The following is a 19,583-nucleotide window of genomic DNA, read 5'->3' on the forward strand; positions in this document are numbered from 1 at the left end:
GGTGATAGCAGTGCAGGTGCCATCTCTGGGCTAATGGCTTGCCATGGTCTGGTTGATGGTGGCCTGCACACTACTCCGGCAATGGTCGGTCCTACATGGCGCAACTCCTGGGGGGTTGCGCGGAGGCTCGACTACATTTTTGTATCCAGGTCTTTGGGTCAGTTGTCTGGGCGGCTGTTGCCTGTTTTCTTCACGGATCACGACGGGGTGTTCCTGCAGGTGGGGTTGCCAGTCTGCCTCTTCGGTAGGGGGTACTGGAAGTTAGATCGGGATATACTGGAGGAGCAGGCTTTCGTTGCCGCATTTTTTTGTTTCTTTCGGAGGCTTGACGGCCTCCGGTTCATGTGCGAGGGGGTGTTAGAGTGGTGGGATTTAGTTAAGGTGAGGATTAGGGCTTTTATAATAGGATATTGTAGAAGGAAAAAAAGGGAGGAAAGGAGGGAGGTGGATCGTATCCAAAGGTTAATTGAACTCGAGTACGAGGCAGGCAACCTCGGCGGGTCGATTGACTGGGAGAGATCTGCAACCCTAAAGGCGCAGCTCAGGGAGCTGCAGGAGCAGAAGGCTCGAGCTTTCCTGGAGCGTGCGCATAGTGGCTTTCTAGAACATAATGAGACTTGTTCCGCTATGTTCTTTAAGTCGGTTAGGGCCAGGCAGAGTAGGAAGGTAATGCATGGCGTTAGAAAAGAAGATGGTAGTATAGTTAGAAAACCAGAGGAAATGGTCAGGGAGACAACTGATCATTTCCGAGGGTTTTTTATAGAAAGGGAGATAGATGTAGAGCAGGGAAACGTGTTTTTAGAACACTTGTCCCGGCGGCTGCTGGAGGACATTAGAGACGTGATGGAGGCCCAGATCTCACTAGAAGAGGTTGAGAGCGCTCTTAGGAGGATGGGAAAAGGGAAGGTGACTGGGATGGATGGGCTGCCGGCTGAGTTTTACCTCAAGTTTTGGGGTATACTTGGTCCAGTGGTCCTCGAAGTCTTGAAGGCCATCCTTGAGACGGGGGTCCCAGGGGGATCAATGGCTGTTGGTGTGCTGTCACTTCTTTATAAGAAGGGGGAAGCAACTGACCTTGGCAACTGGCGGCCGTTGACCATGCTGTGTGTAGACTACAAGATTCTTGCAAAGGTTTTAGCAGACCGGTTGCGCACAGCCCTTCCCTACGTCTTCCATGACGATCAGACGTGTGGGGTAGAGGGCCGCTCAATAAGATGGAACCTACAGTTGATCAGGGACTCCATCGCCTGGGTTGAAGATAGAGGGCTGCCTTTAATGGTAGCAGCGCTAGATCAGGCGAAAGCCTTTGATCGCGTGAATAGATCTTTTCTATTCAGGGTGTTAGGTAGATTAGGATTTGGGGAGAAGTTTATAGGATGGATCCGTACATTATATGTCGGAGCGGGGTGTCGAGTTAGTGTAAATAGTCACTTAGGTGACGTTTTTGACCTCTCGTCTGGGGTCAGGCAGGGATGCCCACTCTCGGCCCTCCTCTTCGTACTGTACATGGAGCCTCTGGGGGCTGCCATTAGGGCAGACACAGGGGTGGAGGGCTTGTTGATCCCTGGGAGCGGTGGGCTGCATGTTAAGATGACGCAGTACGCCGACGACACTTCCTTGCTGTTATGTAAGGACTCGTGCCTGACAAGGTCCCTTGCCATCATTGGGGATTTCACCCAAGCGTCGGGGGCAGTTCTGAATCATGCAAAATCTTCCGTTAAGTATTTCGGAAGATGGCGCGGTAGGACGGATGTGCCCGGGGGTTTATCTCTCTGTGAAGGGGCCCTGAGGATTCTCAGGGTCCATTTTGAGACCTCTGGCTCAGCGACGCTAAACTGGAACATGCGTATCGCAGTGGTACAGAGGAAGCTAGCAATGTGGAAGGCTAGGTCTTTGTCTTTTATAGGTAAGGTCCTGGTCCTAAAGGTGGATGTATTGCCATCTCTTTTGTATTTGGCATATATCTACCCATTGCCGGCTTGTCTGAGAAAGTCTCTAGTGAGACTTGTGTTTCAGTTCATGTGGGGTGGCAGGTGCGAGTGGGTCGCCAGGGCACGCATGATCTGTCCCATCGGGGAGGGAGGTAGGGGGGTACCACATTTCCCCCTCAAGCTGGACTCAATTTTTGTTTCTTTCTTGTTAGCCGAGCTTGCTCAGCCAGTGATACACCCGTCCGGTTACCTCCTGCGGGTGTTCTTCTCGTACCAGGCGAGAAGCGTAATGGTGTGGTCTAACGCGGGTCCTCGGGCGGAACAGCTGCCGTGGCACTTTGGCCATGCGGCAAAGTGGCTGCGTGCGCACCCCGAGGTTGAAGTTGTCCGAGTAGGTTTAGATCACAGGCACCTGTACGAAGAGGTCAGGCAGGCAGGGAGTCCTGCGCCTGTAGCGGGCATCTCGTCAGTGGTCTGGAAGGGAGTGCAGGCGCGGGGCCTGGACAACAGGCTCAAGGACCTGAATTGGTTGGGCCTCCATAAGTGCTTGCCGGTATTTTCCATCTTGTACCGGTATAGTGTGTTGCGATCCCCCACCTGTCCAAGATCTGCTTGTGGCAGGGAGGAGACTGTGCGCCATGCCTTCTGGGACTGTGCCTTTGCCGGACTAGCCTGGGCTAGGGCACGGGTGATGCTAGGTGTGGTTAGTAGTGATTTTGTTTTGACATGGGCTAGGCTAGAGAGAGGCGTAGGGAGAGCAAAGGGAACGGATAGGGACAGGTTTCTGCTCTGGCTTCTCATGAGTCTCTTTAAAAAGGGACTGTGGGAAGCCAGGAAGAATTTAGTCAAGACAGGGAGAGATTGGGGGGTGGAAGGGATAGTGAGAAGGGTGGAAGGTGATTTGAGGGGGAGGATGAAGAGGGAGGAGAGGAAGTGGGGGAAGCATGCAGCACGGGAGAGGTGGAAAGGGGGTTTAGGGCTGGGAGTGTTAGAGTGAGTTTGGTAAGGGGATAGATTAGGGAAGGGGAGATAGGGAAAGGGTTAGGTATTGGTTAGGTATGACGGGGAGGGACAATGCTCCCCTGAGGTTTGTTTTTGTTTGGTGTTTGGTGATTTGGTTTTGTAAATATAAGTAATTAAGAATGAATGAGAGATATGATTTTGTAAAGTGTGAATGGTATTGATTGTAAATAAATTATTTTAACCTTTTTGGTTTGCTTCCTGTTTTTAAGTTTGGTGTGGGTTTTTCTTTTGTTTGCCTCTTCTTGGGCAGATTTAGTGGGTCTCATGGTGGGTGTATTTTATGTCCCAGTTGTTGTTACTTGTCAACTTTCATTGGACACCCCCATAGTGTCTTTCAGAACCCCTCCTAAAAAACAAGCTAATATTTTGGGTTGGATATTTTAATCAATGACATTTCCTTAGGATGCTCATTTGTCTTTAAGTTGTTGTTTTTATCCTCTTATGTTTGTGTACTAGCTATTTCTGTTTATTTTCATTTTTTTCCTGTGAAGCATCCATGTCTGAAATGTACTATATAAATAAAGCTTGATTTGATTTGAACATATTGCAAAACAAATTAACCCAGTGACTGACCAATCAACAAACTCTGGGTCCATCTTAGTATGAAAAATCAATCCCTCTTTTCTAGCCTACTGAAGGCGTGGTGGAGTGGTAAACACCACCCCCGGCACTACCAGGGGCTTGAGGTGGTCTCCCACAGCTCTGCTTATGTTATGTTCTGTGGTCTTGCCATTCCATTTATTGACTGCCCCAGCAACACAGAAACATATTTAGTCATATTATATAAAACACTCAAAAGTAATGTATATGGAGCATCTATGGCCTCAGTTACACCTGGCACCTAAATGTGACTTCTGTCATCTGATCACTCCAAGCTGCATTAGGTTCAGATCTACCAGGATGGGCCTTTGACATAGTCTGGAAGTAACCAGGCCACTGAATATGCATAAGCAATGTCAAAAGATGAGTGGGGAAAAGTACATTTTACACAAGTGACCTTCATAATAAATAAAATGTTATTTGTCACATACATATGTTATTGTGGGTGTAGCGAAATGCTTGTGTTCCTAGCTCCAACAGTGCAGTAATATCTAACAATTTCACAACAAATACCTAATACACACAAATCTAAGTAATGGAATAAGAATATATCAATATATGGACGAGTGATGTCAGAGCAGCATAGACTAATACAATAGTATAGGATAGAATACAGTAGAATAGGATAGAATACAGTATATACATATGAGATGAGTAATGCCAGATATGTAACAATGATTTCAAGTCTGTGTATGTAGGCAGCAGCCTCTCTGGTTAGTGATGGAAAAACAGCTTCTGTCTCTTGGTCCCAGCTTTGATGCACCTGTACTGACCTCACCTTCTGGATGATAGCGGACTGAACAGGCAGTGGCACTAATATAAATAAACATAGATAATGGAACATATTCCCTTTTGCTTACGTGATGAACCGCTAAGGGGACATGAATATTTACCATCTAAACCATCTGTGACGTCTCACCTCTCTGGCTATAGAAGTGTTCTTCCTAACCAGTCCCTCAACAGCTCTCTGACTGAGCTCCACCCTCACTGGGTCCTCAGAGGAGAGGAAGGCTGAGGAGGGATGGAAGGATGAATGGATCAATGAGTCGATAAAGTGTAGAGTTGCTGTCTGACAAAATCACTATTTTAGTAGTTCATTACAGTAAATAAGGCTTTATGACTGCTGAACATCAACTATCAATCACTTAGATCATGTATTTTCAGGTAGAGATACATCCTTGGGACGTCCCTAGCGCGTTGAAGTTGACATTTAAAATGGTTAAGGTTAGGGTTTAGGGTAAGGATGTCCCAAGCATCCCGGATAGCATTGACCATTGTGCATTCTTCTGTCTCTTTTACATAGCAGGTGATGGGTTCTGACTTCTGAACTTGAAAATATGAAATATCCTTATTATGTGAAATTGAATGTAACAATAATGTATGTTGATGCTAAGATTATGTGCAATATTCCATTATGTTTCTATATGAAAACAATAGAGTAATATATTTAATATGATGTACAATATTCCATGATGTTTCTATATGATAAAAATAGCGTAATATATTTAATATGCCATATACAATTTAACAGTTCCCCAAATTAATTTTCATTAACTTAATCATTATGACACACCCCTCACTATTGTCATTGGTTACACTAATTGCACTGTCTGTCTACATAACCTGGTTCAAGTATTCATGTCATCACCCTGAAGTGATGCGGAAACGTTGGTAAAAACCCATTCCATTGCTGGAGTTTATACATGGAGAGACTTTATTTATTTTGATAGTTTATAGTTTATTCGCCCGTTAGTCAGCACCTCCACACAAACTATTTTTTCTGGGTGTGCGCCAGCTCATGTTTTTTAAGGGTAGGTAACAACACATCCGCCACGCTGATCCTCAACACAGAGGCCCCTCAGGGGTGCTCAGAATGAATGACTGACTGCCCAGTTCACTGGCAGTTCACCGTCGCACCTCATACTATATTGGAGCAGCAGCAGACTGCCCAGTTCAACGTCAGTTCACCTTCTCACCTCATACTGTATTGGAGCAGCAGCAGCTGACTTGATCGTTGATGCTAATCAGCATGTTTTGAATCTGAGAGTAAATAGAGCCGACTACAACTAAAAATTAAGGGTTCAACTGGAGTTGTTCTCAGATCCCAAAGAACCGTAGGGTTCTTGGTCAATGAAAAACAGCCCCAAAAGGTTATTCAAATAACTTGTTAGAAGGTGGGTTCATCGAGGAACCTCCGTTGTTTGCTGGACTTCTTCCGGGAACTTTGCAATTACAACCGAAAACGATGGTGACAAGTTTGAATGCGAGAACAATTTAAAATATTAAGTTTTGGTTGATGTTTGGCTTTGAATATGTATCGAAATAATTTATTATAATAATATAACATAATAATAATAAATGACGAAGACAATGATGGTTTTCTGTGAATATCTTCCATAACCTTACTCACGCAGCAGTTAATTACCGTAAATATTAGAAAGCCGGGTTTGACCGTCGGCGTTGTATGAGCTACAGTACAGTACCGTTATCTAGCTAGATGCCGTTATGTCCTTACTAGGCACAACTAGGTTTGGATTATTTCCCTCAACTATATTCTTTCCCATATATTGTATATCGTTTCCATAAAGCCAACATGGCTTTACACTCATTAACGTAAGTTACCAATCTAGAGCAGTTCTAACTATTGTGATAATGAACTAGCTAACGTTAACTAACTAACTAGCTAACGACGGTGACCTGTCCAGACGAGATGTTACAACGAACTGAATCGTCAGTGGAGGTCTTCCTCTTCATTTAACCTGCTACAGCATGCAATAATATTAACTCACAAGGGGGCATAACGTTACATGTACAATACTATCCCATTTTGGAAACGTCACATGTACAATACTATCCCACTTTGGAAACGTTGCATGGACAATACTCTCCCATTTTTGAAACGTTGCATGGACAATACTATCCCATTTTGAAAACGTTAAATGTACAATACTATCCCATTTTGAAAACGTTAAATGTACAATACTATCCCATTTTGGAAACGTTACATGTACTCCCCCTTGTGGAGGGAAATTAGTATCTTAGATGGTAGCTGAAGATGGGATTCAAATACATAATGGTATTAATACATTGTCGAGACTACCTCTTTTGTTTAAATGCCGTTCAGAATCCAAACACAGTATTGCCACGCAGAAAAATGTTGTGTATAATATTTCAAGTCAGCCAGATAAAATTTGGAACAATTTGTGTACAAAGATATCTTGAAATGTGAAATTAGGCCTGTATGGCAGTTCTGTTACTGTATGGCAGTACTGTATTGGCTAGTGCTTTCTCCAACATGTTCGTTCAATTGTATGTCGATGCCATTTATCTTATATATATATATATATATATATGTTTTAATGCTTGTAAGACTATTCTTTGACACATTTTCTCTTCCTTTGAAATTCTTATAAGACAGAACATGGACACAATGCAATTGGGATTAAGAAGAAGGTACAGATCTGTTGTAGGACAGCTGCATTTGAAGTGTACATTTAACCTACATAGCAGTCAATACAAACTGAAATCTATTAGCATACAAATGTGTGCATATTATCTTTTCAGATCTTCTCGGAAAAAATCAAGTCCATGGAATGCATATAGACAAAAAATATAATTCAACGACTATCAGAGTTAGAGAAGTGAGGCAGGGGTGAGGACATCATACTGCTATTTTGAAAGTCCCTGAAGGACAATACAGAAGAGGTACTTGCTCTTATTCCTTCCCTTTCTCTAATGTATTTCGTAATAAAATTGTAGTAAGATCATTGCTTTACTTTACTTGGACTGGAGACCACAGCAGCGATTCTGCTCTTGCCCAACCTCTTCAATGAGGACCCGAGTGGTCTTTATGTCCGTGACAAGGTATGCCTATGCACCAATAATCTGTTTCTTCATAAACATAGGTGTGCATGCTTATATAAAACTACAGCTGAACATTTGTTATGTTCTTTGTTAATTGTATGTGTATTAATCTTTTCTTACTTTTGTTGACACAGATTTCACCGCTCTTCACTCCTTCACTGCACATTGGCGGAAATCCATTTCACCATGAGAGTGACATCCCGCTGGCCTTTGATGGGGAGAACATCCACGCCCTCGAGACCGTCTCCATGGGACTTGGGGCTCTGCTCGGGCTTTATTTTTTTATTTTCCCTTAAATTTCCCAAAAATGTCAGAAAAACACTTATGTTGTTAAGTTACTGTGTTCTGGGGATAAGAGAAGTTGGGGTGAAGTTACCAGGGCCGGTCATAAAGATGGCAAACTTCCTAACATAACTAAGTGGATAGGATATACACACTAAAGCTGAAAAATCTGTATTTAGCATCGAGTCTACGATGTTAGTTTTCCTATGATTCATTTTTAATTTATGTTGTTATTGTACATCATTTTTTTAAATGTCATGAAAAGCACTTTACAAGGTAATTTTATTATTTATTATGGTCTGACATGTCTGCAGAAATGTTGCAATTGTGTAATGTGTTTTGTTTGGTTAATTATTTTTTAAATATTAATTCACATTTGTGGTGCCACTAAATAAACAATTAAGTCAATATTGTCAATATTATTATATGTTTTTATAATGGAGGGAGGGTGGACAGGGAGTTAAAAAATTAACCCCAATAGGTTCTTAGAGGAAGACACACAGACCTGATTTGGCCCATAATTCGACGTCCATTGACATCAGGTGCTGCGTGAGTATTTTTTATTTATCTGTTATTTTACCAGGTAAGTTGACTGAGAACACAATCTCAATTGCAGCAACGACCTGGGGAATAGTTACAGGAGAGAAGAGGGGGATGAATGAGCCAATTGTAAACTGGGGATTATTTGGTGACCGTGATGGTTTGAGGGCCAGATTGGGAATTTAGCCAGGACACAGGGGTTAACACCCCTACTTTTACGATAAGTGCCATGGGATCTTTAATGGCCTCAGAGAATCAAGATACCCCTTTAACGGCCCATCCGAAAGAGGGCACCCTTCACAGGGCAGTGTCTCCAATCACTGCCCTGGGGCATTGGGATATTTTTTTAGACCAGAGGAAAGAGTGCCTCCTACTGGCCCTCCAACACCACTTCCAGCAGCATCTGGTCTCCCTTCCAGGGACTGACCAGGACCAACCCTGCTTTGCTTCAGAAGCAAGCCAGCAGTGGTATGCTACACTTTGTAGTATTTTTACACTATAATAAATGTTTGATGCCACATCGTCCGTTTTCAAAGGGAGTCGATCGGGCCCAGTCCCCAATGTCATGCATTTGGGTTGGCACATCTGAGAATGAATCCTGATATTCTAAAAGCAGGGCAACATTGTCAATACAATTGTACCCAAAAATTGTCCGCTGGTTGCATAAATAATTAATTACTAACTATTACATAAATTGTAAAAATTAAAATCAAAACCAAATGTTCACCCCTTTGTTAATATGTATTGGCAATAAGTCACTTCAAGATGAGGCATGGAATAATAAAACATGCATCTTTTGTCAGGCTGAATGTTTGAAATATGAGTAGGTGATTTGAGTCATGCTTCTTCAGTAGGGGAATAAAGACAATTAGCATTTGAATGTTGTAAAGAAATACTGGAGTGATGTCAGATTGGTCTATAATCAACTTTATTAACAATTTATTATACTGCTTTCATGTTTGTGTATATACACAAACATCTGCAACAATTATCATATTACATGTATTTTTTAATTAAACAAGCAGCTTTTTCAACTTGTCGAAAACAGCTAGCTACATTTTGAAGTGCTGCATTTTGATTAAAGTGGGTCACCAACGCAGTAAGTGTAACACAGCTCTTTTTTTGTTAGTCACTTTTTGTTAAATAATACTCTTTCAATTCAGAGCCTGGATTTTCCCCTGAGGCTAATATCCATATCATGCTGCAATCAATTGAACAGGGCGAACGATAAGGTAGAACATCATTAAAATAGTCCTACTACAATGTTAAAACATTCTACATTGTGACATCATTAAAAGAGTCCTACTACAATATTAAAACATTCTACATTGTGACATTATTTGATTGATATCATGAAACAACTTCTTCATATATGTATTTTCTGATGTTTGATCAGAGATCGTTTATCAGAGTATCTCTTGTCACATTTATCACAGCTATGAGGTTTCTCTCCTGTGTGTGTTCTCTGGTGTGAAGTCATCTGGCTAGATGTAGGAAAACTCTTCCCACATTGATCACAGCTATAAGGCTTCTCTCCTGTGTGTGTTCTCTGGTGTCTTGTCAGATTGCTTGATCCAGTAAAACTAATCCCACATTGATCACAGAAAAAAGGTTTCTCTCCAGTGTGTGTTCTCTGGTGTGAAGTCAGCTGGCTAGATGTAGGAAAACTCTTCCCACATTACTCACAGCTATAAGGCTTCTCTCCTGTGTGTGTTCTCTGGTGTCTTATCAGATTGCTTGATGCAGTAAAACTCATCCCACATTGATCACAGCTATAAGGTTTATCTTCTGTGTGTGTTCTTTGGTGTACTGTCAGACCCCTAGATGTAGTAAAACTCCTCCCACATTGATCACAGCTATAAGGTTTCTCTCCTGTGTGTGTTCTCTGGTGTACTTTAAGTTCTGATGAAGATTTGAAACCTTTCCCACAGTCAGAGCAGCAATGAGATTTCTTCCCTGTGGGTCTCTGCTGGTGTTTCTTGAGGTGTTTTGACGTGGAGGGACTCTTCCCTGCTTCATCAGCATCATGATGTTGTTGAGACCCCCCAGAGGATCCACGATAGTCCCGTCTCTCTCCTGTGTGAACAAAAAGTCACAGGTGGTTTAAGGCCCACAACAGCAAAAATACACTGTAAAAAAGGTGATGCCAACAGCGTAGCCATTATGTTGTACAAACAATGACGTCTAATGAATGTTAAATGTCAAATAATTGTCTTAAGACAGTCAAGTGAACCACATATTTTGTCTTGTTTTCCCATTATAGTAGTAACATCGACGATTGTATGCTAGAAATACGTTTTTAAAGTTGTTGAAATCCTAAGCAGTGTGCCAGACAAGTATTGGTCTCCAATATAGGCACCTTTCTATAGGTCTATGTTGTTGTTAGGTGAAGTTATGGGTCCTACAGTAAGTCTATGGTATTGGAACAACTAGGGATTTACGCAGTAGCATGGAGGAGTTTCTGCAACCAAATTGCATTTTAGCAAACAGAGAGTGATGCACCTATTTGGGGATGTCTGATCGTACTTACACACCACCACTAATGATTTGTGGACCTTCCCAAAGTATTTTTTTCTTCACCTCAAACAGCAAATAAACAAAGTCTTACTAAAATCTAATTGGCGAATGGCAAAAGTTGCTCAAAGTATTTATAAAATATTTCCAGCTCTCAATCTTGATAACCATTTGACATGAAAGGGAAAAATGTAATGCTCTGGTCCAGTGGAAAGGTCATAAAATACCTGATTGCTTCTTATCACTTACACAAATATCCTACAGCTGTGTCTGTCCCAAACTCACTGGCGCGGGGAAACTGGGGGCCCCGAATATTTTATCAAGTTTCGGATAACTTAGGTGATAAAACTTGAAACAGTATCAACTATGTAGACAGGCCATGCACAGCCAATGTGATTTATTTTTATATGGATATTTTCTAGCTGCTTTTATTTGTTGGCAATAGCAATAAAAGTTTAGATTTGTATAATTTTCATTTAGATGAATGTAGATTATCATAGAAAATTATTTTGAGATACAAAGACTATTATAATTATTATTAATATTACAAATTAAATGAAACTGTTCCAGTAAAATGTGAATATATGAAAATCACAACTGGCACCAGATCAGTAGAAATGGTCAGATAAATTGGCACCAAATGGAAATGGTTTCCGACTGCTGTTGTAGCCTATTACTGGAAACACCAGGACCATAAAACGTCAGAATTTACAAAGGTCAGCAGCAGCGGGAGGAGGAAGAGTTTTTTTCTTATGGTTAGGCTATCTTGATCTCTGGTTCCCTCGAGTCATTTGTGTGTCTCAATTATTTAATAAAAACGGGTGACTACTATGTTAAAGATGTAAAGAATATTTGCTGCTCTGTGGTGTGTAATGAGGAGCAACCAGACGCTGCACACATTTATGAAATTGCTTAATCCAGTTACTAATAAGCATGCACCCATTAAGAAAATGACTGTAAAAGCTGTTAAATCCCAGTGGATTGGTGAGGAATTGAAAAATGGTATGGTTGAAAAGGATGAGGCAAAAGGAATGACAAATAAGTCTGGCTGTAAAACCGCTTTGCAAACGTCCTGCAAATTAAGAAATCATGTGACTAAACTGAAGAAAAATAAGAAAAAGATATATTACAAAGAATGATAGTAAAAGGCTTTGGAGAACCTTACAATTTTGGGAAAAAAGGCAAACTCTGCTCCATCATTAACTGAATCAGAAAGATCATTCATCAAAGCCCACTACTTTTATGATTTTTTCATTTGCAAGATTCGCAAACTTAGGCATGACATACCAGCAACAAATGCTGACACTACACTCCCGAGTATATAAAATTACCGAGGATAATAGCGGACGATATTGCCACTCCTATTTTCCATATCTTTAATTTAAACCAGAGAGAGAGAGAGAGAGAGAGAGAGAGAGAGAGAGAGAGAGAGAGACTGGAGGGAAGCTAAAGTCATTCGACATGCGCTATGCTCTGCATAGTTAGCTTCAGGTAAAATGTTGCACTTATTCAGCCATTCTGTGACCAAAAACAAGCTACATATGGACAGTACCAATATAAACGGACTCTGCAAATGACAAAGCGCCTCGTAACCTTGCTGGAAATGGGACAAACGGACCCCTTCTGTGGTAACAGACTGGGACGATTTCTAATCAAATCTAATTCCCAGGAACGGGGTTCATATGAACCACAGAGTGGGATAATAACATGGCCGTGTCCAACCCTGCTTGTTCCCTCAACTCCGCTACCAACCACCCATCTCCAACAGGGCCCTTTACCTGTATCAATAGACACTTCATAGTGAGCTACAGGTAGGAATCAGCAATGAATCCCAATAATGAAACACCTATGGGAGGGGTAAACTTTTGTGGACAAATCTCAACGTATTACTGCTACCCTGGGGAGATTGATATACCCCTTGAAAACCGGCTCCGACCCTCATCGGATGTGGCAGGGCTTGCAAACTATTACAGACAACAAAGGGTAGCACAGCCGATAGCTGGCCAGTGACACAAGATGAGCTAAATAAACTTCTGTGCTCGCGTCGAGGAAAGTAATACTGAAACATGCATGAGAGCATCAGCTGTTCCGGACAACTTTGTGATCATGCTCTCCGCAGCCCATGTGAGTAAGACCTTTAAACAGGTTAACATTCACAAGGCTGCAGGGCCAGACGGATTACCACAACGTGTACTCCTCCAAACATGCGCTGACCAACTGGCAAGGGTCTTCACTGACATTTTCATCTACTGTCTGAGCCTGTAATACCAATATGTTTCAAGCAGACCACCATAGTCCCTGTGCCCCAAAACACTAAGGTAACCTGCTTAAATGACTACCGACCCGTAGCTCTCACGTCTGTAGCCATGAAGTGCTTTGAAAGGCTGGTCGTGGCACACATGAACACCATTATACCAGAAACCATAGACCCACTCCAATTTGCATACTGCCCCAACAGAGCCACAGATGATGCAATCTCTATTGCACTCCACACTGCCCTTTCCCACCTGGACAAAAGGAACACCTATGTGAGAATGCTGTTCATCGACTACAGCTCAGCATCCAACACCATGGTCCCTCAAAGGTCATCACTAAGTGAAGGACCCTGGGACTAAACACTGAGCACGCCCCCATTCTCATCGAAGGGGTTGTAGTGGAGCAGATTGAGAGCTTCAAGTTCCTTGGTATCCACATTATAGGCTTAGTTAACTGGTTAACTGTTGAAATCATGGAAACACAATGACGATTCCAATTCTAGATTTGGAATATAATGTGCAGCACCTTGAATATATTGTTGTTTGACTACCAATTAATAAACCAGGGAGGAATTACTGACAGTAGGAGCATGGTGGAGACCTCCAAGAGAGGGAAATCAGGAATGGAAAATGACAGCAAGTAATGTAGACGAAAGGGATAACACGTTGGTGAAGCAACAGAGAAAACATTCTCAGGGAAAACATCTGGAATCTGTGCGAACTGTGTTTACCAGTTATGACCATTTATGATATAGTATGAGCTAGTAAGGTGCACCTGTAATTGTTTTAAACCTGTACCCCATTTTAGAAGTATTGAAAGATGTAAATGTATGAGTTGCATTATCCTAGGAACTAACCATTAGATAGAAATGTGAAAATATTCCTGCAGGTTAAAATATTGTTGAAAAACAATTAATTGATTAGGTATGTTTGAAAATAGCATTGTGTGACTGAGATATGAGAGTTGTGTGACTGAGATATGAGAGTTGTGTGACTGAGATATGAGAGTTGCGTGACTGAGATATGAGAGTTGCGTGACTGTGGTATGAGAGTTGCGACTGTGGTATGAAAGTTGTGACTGGGGTATGAGAGTTGCGACTGTGGTATGAGAGTTGTGTGACTGAGTGTTAATCTGAAATTTGGATAGTAACATCATAGAATATCGCGGGGTGGTTGTGAGAGCGGGATTATATTTTAGAAAGCAACGGAAGGTCTATAGTTCCTGGGAGGCTTGATTTTTGCCGTGGTCTCCGGGAGGTTAGAGAACCGTTGACGATCCGGTCATTGTCCGGGAAACAAACGTTTATTTTTTGTTCTGCTGGGAGTATGTTTGGAGAGCTGCTTCGTTGCTGTGGAGAGTCCTTGAAAAAGCAAATAGATTGGTTGCCGTGAGTACCTGAGAATTTCTTACGTTTTATATGGATTTGTGAATAGATGAAAATATGATGAATTGTACGTGTGTATAATGATTACTAGATATTTTAAAAATGTAATACTGGGAATATATTTAGACATAATTTAAACAACCCATCTGTAGACGAACGTAGGTTTTGAGTTGGTTTAAGCATTATTAAACAGTCTACAAAGTCTGGGCAATTGTCTCAGAAACTGATGAAACTAAAAACGCTTATTGGATTTTCCCCATCCGGGAACTACATTTTAAATAAAACTGCCCATAGGCCTGGGTGGGGGGTCTTCCTAGTATGAGAGGAGTTGCTAGATTTATTGAATAAACATTTTTCTATAAAGTTAGAGTGAACCAAGGTGGCAAACTAGCTGCTGATGTTGAAGTCCACGAGATTATACATCAGTGGCAGAATAACCTGAAAGACGCATATCGCCATCTGCTGACTGGAGTTGGTATCGCAGCTGAGAAAATACTTTCAGACAAAAAGCTAAAAAGCGCCTGCCCTAAAAACCAACGACTCCCTTTGAAAACGGGCGATGTGGCATCAGAAACATTTATGTAAAAATGAACTACAAAGTGTAGCTAAATATCATAACTTTGGCCATACCCAGTCAGCACGTGATGTCAATGGACGTCAAATTATGGGCCATATCAGGTCTGTGTGTTGTGGCCGCTATTTCGCCACAAAATAGTCATCCCAAATTGGGCTGTGTATAACTATGTAAATGTATCTTGGACAAGGTGACTTTTATCAATATACACTCTAAAAAGTAAAGGTTCCTGGAGTATCCTTTAGGGGTTCTTCAAATTTCAACTGTGGGGGAACCCCTAAAAGTTATTTGAAGAACCTTTTGTGGGAACCTCTATAAGTTAGTTGAAGAACCCCTTTTCAAGGTTCCTCAAATAACCTTTTTTGGGTTCATTTTTTTAACTCCCTGTCCACCCTTCCTCAATTATAAAAAAATATTTCAATAATAATAATAACAATATTGATTTAAATAATTCATTGTTTATTTAGTGGCACCACAAATGTGAATTAATATTTACAAAATTACCAAATTGCAACATTTCCGCAGACATGTCAGACCATAATAAATCATACATTTACTTTGTATAGTGCTTTTCGTGACATTTTAAAAAAATATAAAAATAATGACGTACAATAAAACATACATTAAAAATGAATCATAGGTAAACTAACAATATTGTAGACTTGATGCTAAATACAATTTTTTTGCCTTTTGTGTGTATATCGTATTCACTTAGTTATGTTAGGAAGTTTGCCATCTTTATGACCGGCCCTGGTAACTTCACCCCAACTTGTTTGGTCCCCAGAACACTAACTTTAGAACAAAAGTGTTTTTCTGACATTTTTGGGAAATTTAAGGGAAAATATAAAATTCAGCCGTAGCAGAGCCCCAAGTCCCATGGGGACGTCCTCGAGGGTGTGGATGTTCTCCCCATCAAAGGCCAGCGGGATTTCACTCTCATGGTGAAATGGATTTCCGCCAATGTGCAGTAAAGGAGTGAAGAGCGGTGAAATCAGTGTCTACAAAAGATTAATACACATACAATTATCAAAGAACATAACAAATGTTCAGCTATAGTTTTATATAAGTATGCACACTTATGTTTATGAAGAAACAGATGATTGGTGCATAGGCATACCTTGTCACGGACATAAAGGCCACTCGGGTCCTCTTTGAAGAGGTTGGGAAAGAGCAGAATCGCTGCTGTGGTCTCCAGTCCTAGTAAAGCAATAATCTTACTACACTTGCACATTTTTTTACAAAATAGATTAGAGAAAGGGAAGGAATAAGAGCTAACACCTCTTCTGTATTGTCATTGTCGTGGAAATTTCCTCTATTTACCAAATGATGAGAGCAAACCACACACAATCCTTTTCTTGTTTATAGCTCCTTAATATCCGTAGTAACTTTTCACCTCACTGCAGAGCTTCTCTCTCCTTTTAGGGTTCACTCAATAGGCATGTTGTTGGATCGGGGCCCAGTCCCCAATGTCATGCTCTAGTATATTTGGGTTGGTACATCTGAGAATGAACTCTGATATTTTAAAAGCAGGGCAACAATGTCAATATAATTGTAGCCAGAAATTGTCAGTTGGTTGCATAAATAATTATGATTACTAAATGTTACAAGAATTGTAAATATGAAATATCAAAATCAAATGTACACCCCTTTGTTAATATTTATTAGTAATAATTCACTTAGTGGTGAGGCATGAGGCAATAATAAAACATGTACAGTGGGGCAGAAAAGTATTTAGTCAGCCACCAATTGTGAAAGTTCTCCCACTTAAAAAGATAAGAGGCCTGTACATTTCATTATAGGTACACTTCAACTATGACAGACAAAATGAGGGGAAAAAAATCCAGAAAATCACATTGTGGGATTTTTAATGAATTTATTTGCAAATTATGGTGGAAAATAAGTATTTGGTCACCTACAAACAAGCAAGATTTCTGGCTCTCACAGACCTGTAACTTCTTATTTAAGAGTCTCCTCTATTACTGCACTGTTGGAGCTAGGAACACAAGCATTTCGCTACACCCACAATAACATTTGATTTATTATGAAGGTCACTTGTGTAAAATTGATTTTTCCCCACTCATCTTGACATTGCTTATGCATATTTGACTATGTCAAAGGCCCATCCTGGTAGATCTGAACCTAATGCAGCTTGGAGTGATCAGATGACAGAAGACATATTTAGGTGCCCGGTGTAAATGAGGCCATAGATGCTCCATAACCAATACTTTGAATGTTTTATATAATATGACGAAATGTTTATTTCTGTGTTGCAGGGGCAGTCAAGAAATAAAACAGCAAGGCCACAGGACATGACATAAGCAGAGCTGTGGGAGACTACCTCAAGCCCTTGGTAGAGCCGGGGGTGGTGTTTACCACTCCACCACGCCTTCAGCAGGCTTGAAAAGTGGGATTGATACTGATTTTCATACTAAGAGGGACCAAGAGTCTGTTGATTGGTCGGTCATTGGGTTCATTTCTTGAACTCAAATCAAGCTTTATTTATACAGCACATGTCAGACATGGATGCAACACAATGGCTTCACAGGTAAAAAACACATAAAGAAATGAAAATAAACAAATATTTAGTACACAACAAACATAAGACTAACAACTGAAAGACTAATGAGCACTCTAAGGAAATTCCATTGATTAAAATATTAATTGGATGCAAAATCCAATCCAAAATATAGGCTTGTTTTTTAGGAGGAGTTCTCAAAGACACTATGGGGGTGTCCACTGAAAGTTGACGAGTAACAACAACTGGGACATAAGACACCCACAATGAGACCCACCAAATCTGCCCAGGAAAAGGTAGACAAAAGAAAAACCAACACCAAACTTAAAGACAGGAAGCAAACTGAAAAAGGTGGTTAAAATAATTTATTACCATCAATACCATTCATACTATTACAAAATCATAATTCTCATTCATTCTTAATTAATTCTATTTACAAAACCAAATCACCAAACACCAAACAAAAACAAACCTCAGGGGAGCATCGTCCCTCCCCGTCATACCTAACCAATACCTAACCCTTTCCCTATCTCCCCTTCCCTAATCTATTCCCTTACCAAACTCACTCTAACACTCCCAGCCCTAAACCCCCTTTACACCTCTCCAGTGCCGCATGCTTCCCCCACTTCCTCTCCTCCCTCTTCATCCTCCCCCTCAAATCACCTTCCACCCGTCTCACTATCCCTTCCACCCCCCAATCTCTCCCTGTCTTGACTAAATTCTTCCTGGCTTCCCACAGTCCCTTTTTAAAGAGACTCATGAGAAGCCAGAGCAGAAACCTGTCCCTATCCGTTCCCTTTGCTCTCCCTACGCCTCTCTCTAGCCTAGCCCATGTCAAAACAAAATCCCTCCTAACCACACCTAGCATCACCCGTGCCCTAGCCCATACTAGTCCGGCAAAGGCACAGTCCCAGAAGGCATGGCGCACAGTCTCCTCCCTGCCACAAGCAGATCTTGGACAGGTGGGGGATCGCACCACACTATACCGGTACAAGATGGAAAGTACCGGCAAGCACTTATGGAGGCCCAACCAATTCAGGTCCTTGAGCCCGTTGTCCAGGCCCCGCGACTGCACTCCCTCCCAGACCACTGACGAGATGCCCGCTACAGGCGCAGGACTCCCTGCCTGCCTGACCTCTTCGTACAGGTGCCTGTGATCTAAACCTACTTGGGCAACTTCAACCTCGGGGTGCACACGCAGCCACTTTGCCGCATGGCCAAAGTGCCACGGCAGTTGTTCCGCCCGAGGACCCGCGTTAGACCACACCATTACGCTTCTCGCCTGGTACGAGAAGAACACCCGCAGGAGGTAACCGGACGGGTGTATCACTGGCTGAGCAAGCTCCGCTAACAAGAAAGAAACAAAAATTGAGTCCAGCTTGAGGGGGAAATGTGGTACCCCCCTACCTCCCTCCCCGATGGGACAGATCATGCGTGCCCTGGCGACCCACTCGCACCTGCCACTCCACATAAACTGAAACACAAGCCTCACTAGAGGCCTCCTCAGACAAGCCGGCAATGGGTAGATGTATGCCAAATACAAAAGAGACGGCAACACATCCACCTTTAGGACCAGGACTTTGCCCATAAAAGACAAATACCTAGCCTTCCACATTGCTAGCTTCCTCTGTACCACTGCGATACGCATGTTCCAGTTTAGCATCGCTGAGCCAGAGGTCTCAAAATGGACCCCGAGAATCCTCAGGCCCCCTTCACAGAGAGATAACCCCCCGGGCACATCCGTCCTACCGCGCCATCTTCCGAAATACTTAACGGAAGATTTTGCATGATTCAGAACTGCCCCCGACGCTTGGGTGAAATCCCCAATGATGGCAAGGGACCTTGTCAGGCACGAGTCCTTACATATCAGCAAGGAAGTGTCGTCGGCGTACTGCGTCATCTTAACACGCAGCCCACCGCTCCCAGGGATCAACAAGCCCTCCACCCCTGTGTCTGCCCTAATGGCAGCCCCCAGAGGCTCCATGTACAGTACGAAGAGGAGGGCCGAGAGTGGGCATCCCTGCCTGACCCCAGACGAGAGGTCAAAAACATCACCTAAGTGACTATTTACACTAACTCGACACCCCGCTCCGACATATA

General features: G+C 42.1%; 1 pseudogene; it reads right to left on the reverse strand.

The window, feature by feature from the left end:
* Positions 1 to 9,219: 9,219 nt before the first annotated feature.
* LOC135520267 (zinc finger protein 239-like) overlaps positions 9,220 to 19,583 on the reverse strand; it is a 467,619-nt pseudogene continuing 457,255 nt past the window's right edge.

Source organism: Oncorhynchus masou, chromosome 4 (genome assembly GCF_036934945.1).
Source record: "Oncorhynchus masou masou isolate Uvic2021 chromosome 4, UVic_Omas_1.1, whole genome shotgun sequence".
NCBI lineage: Eukaryota > Metazoa > Chordata > Actinopteri > Salmoniformes > Salmonidae > Oncorhynchus > Oncorhynchus masou.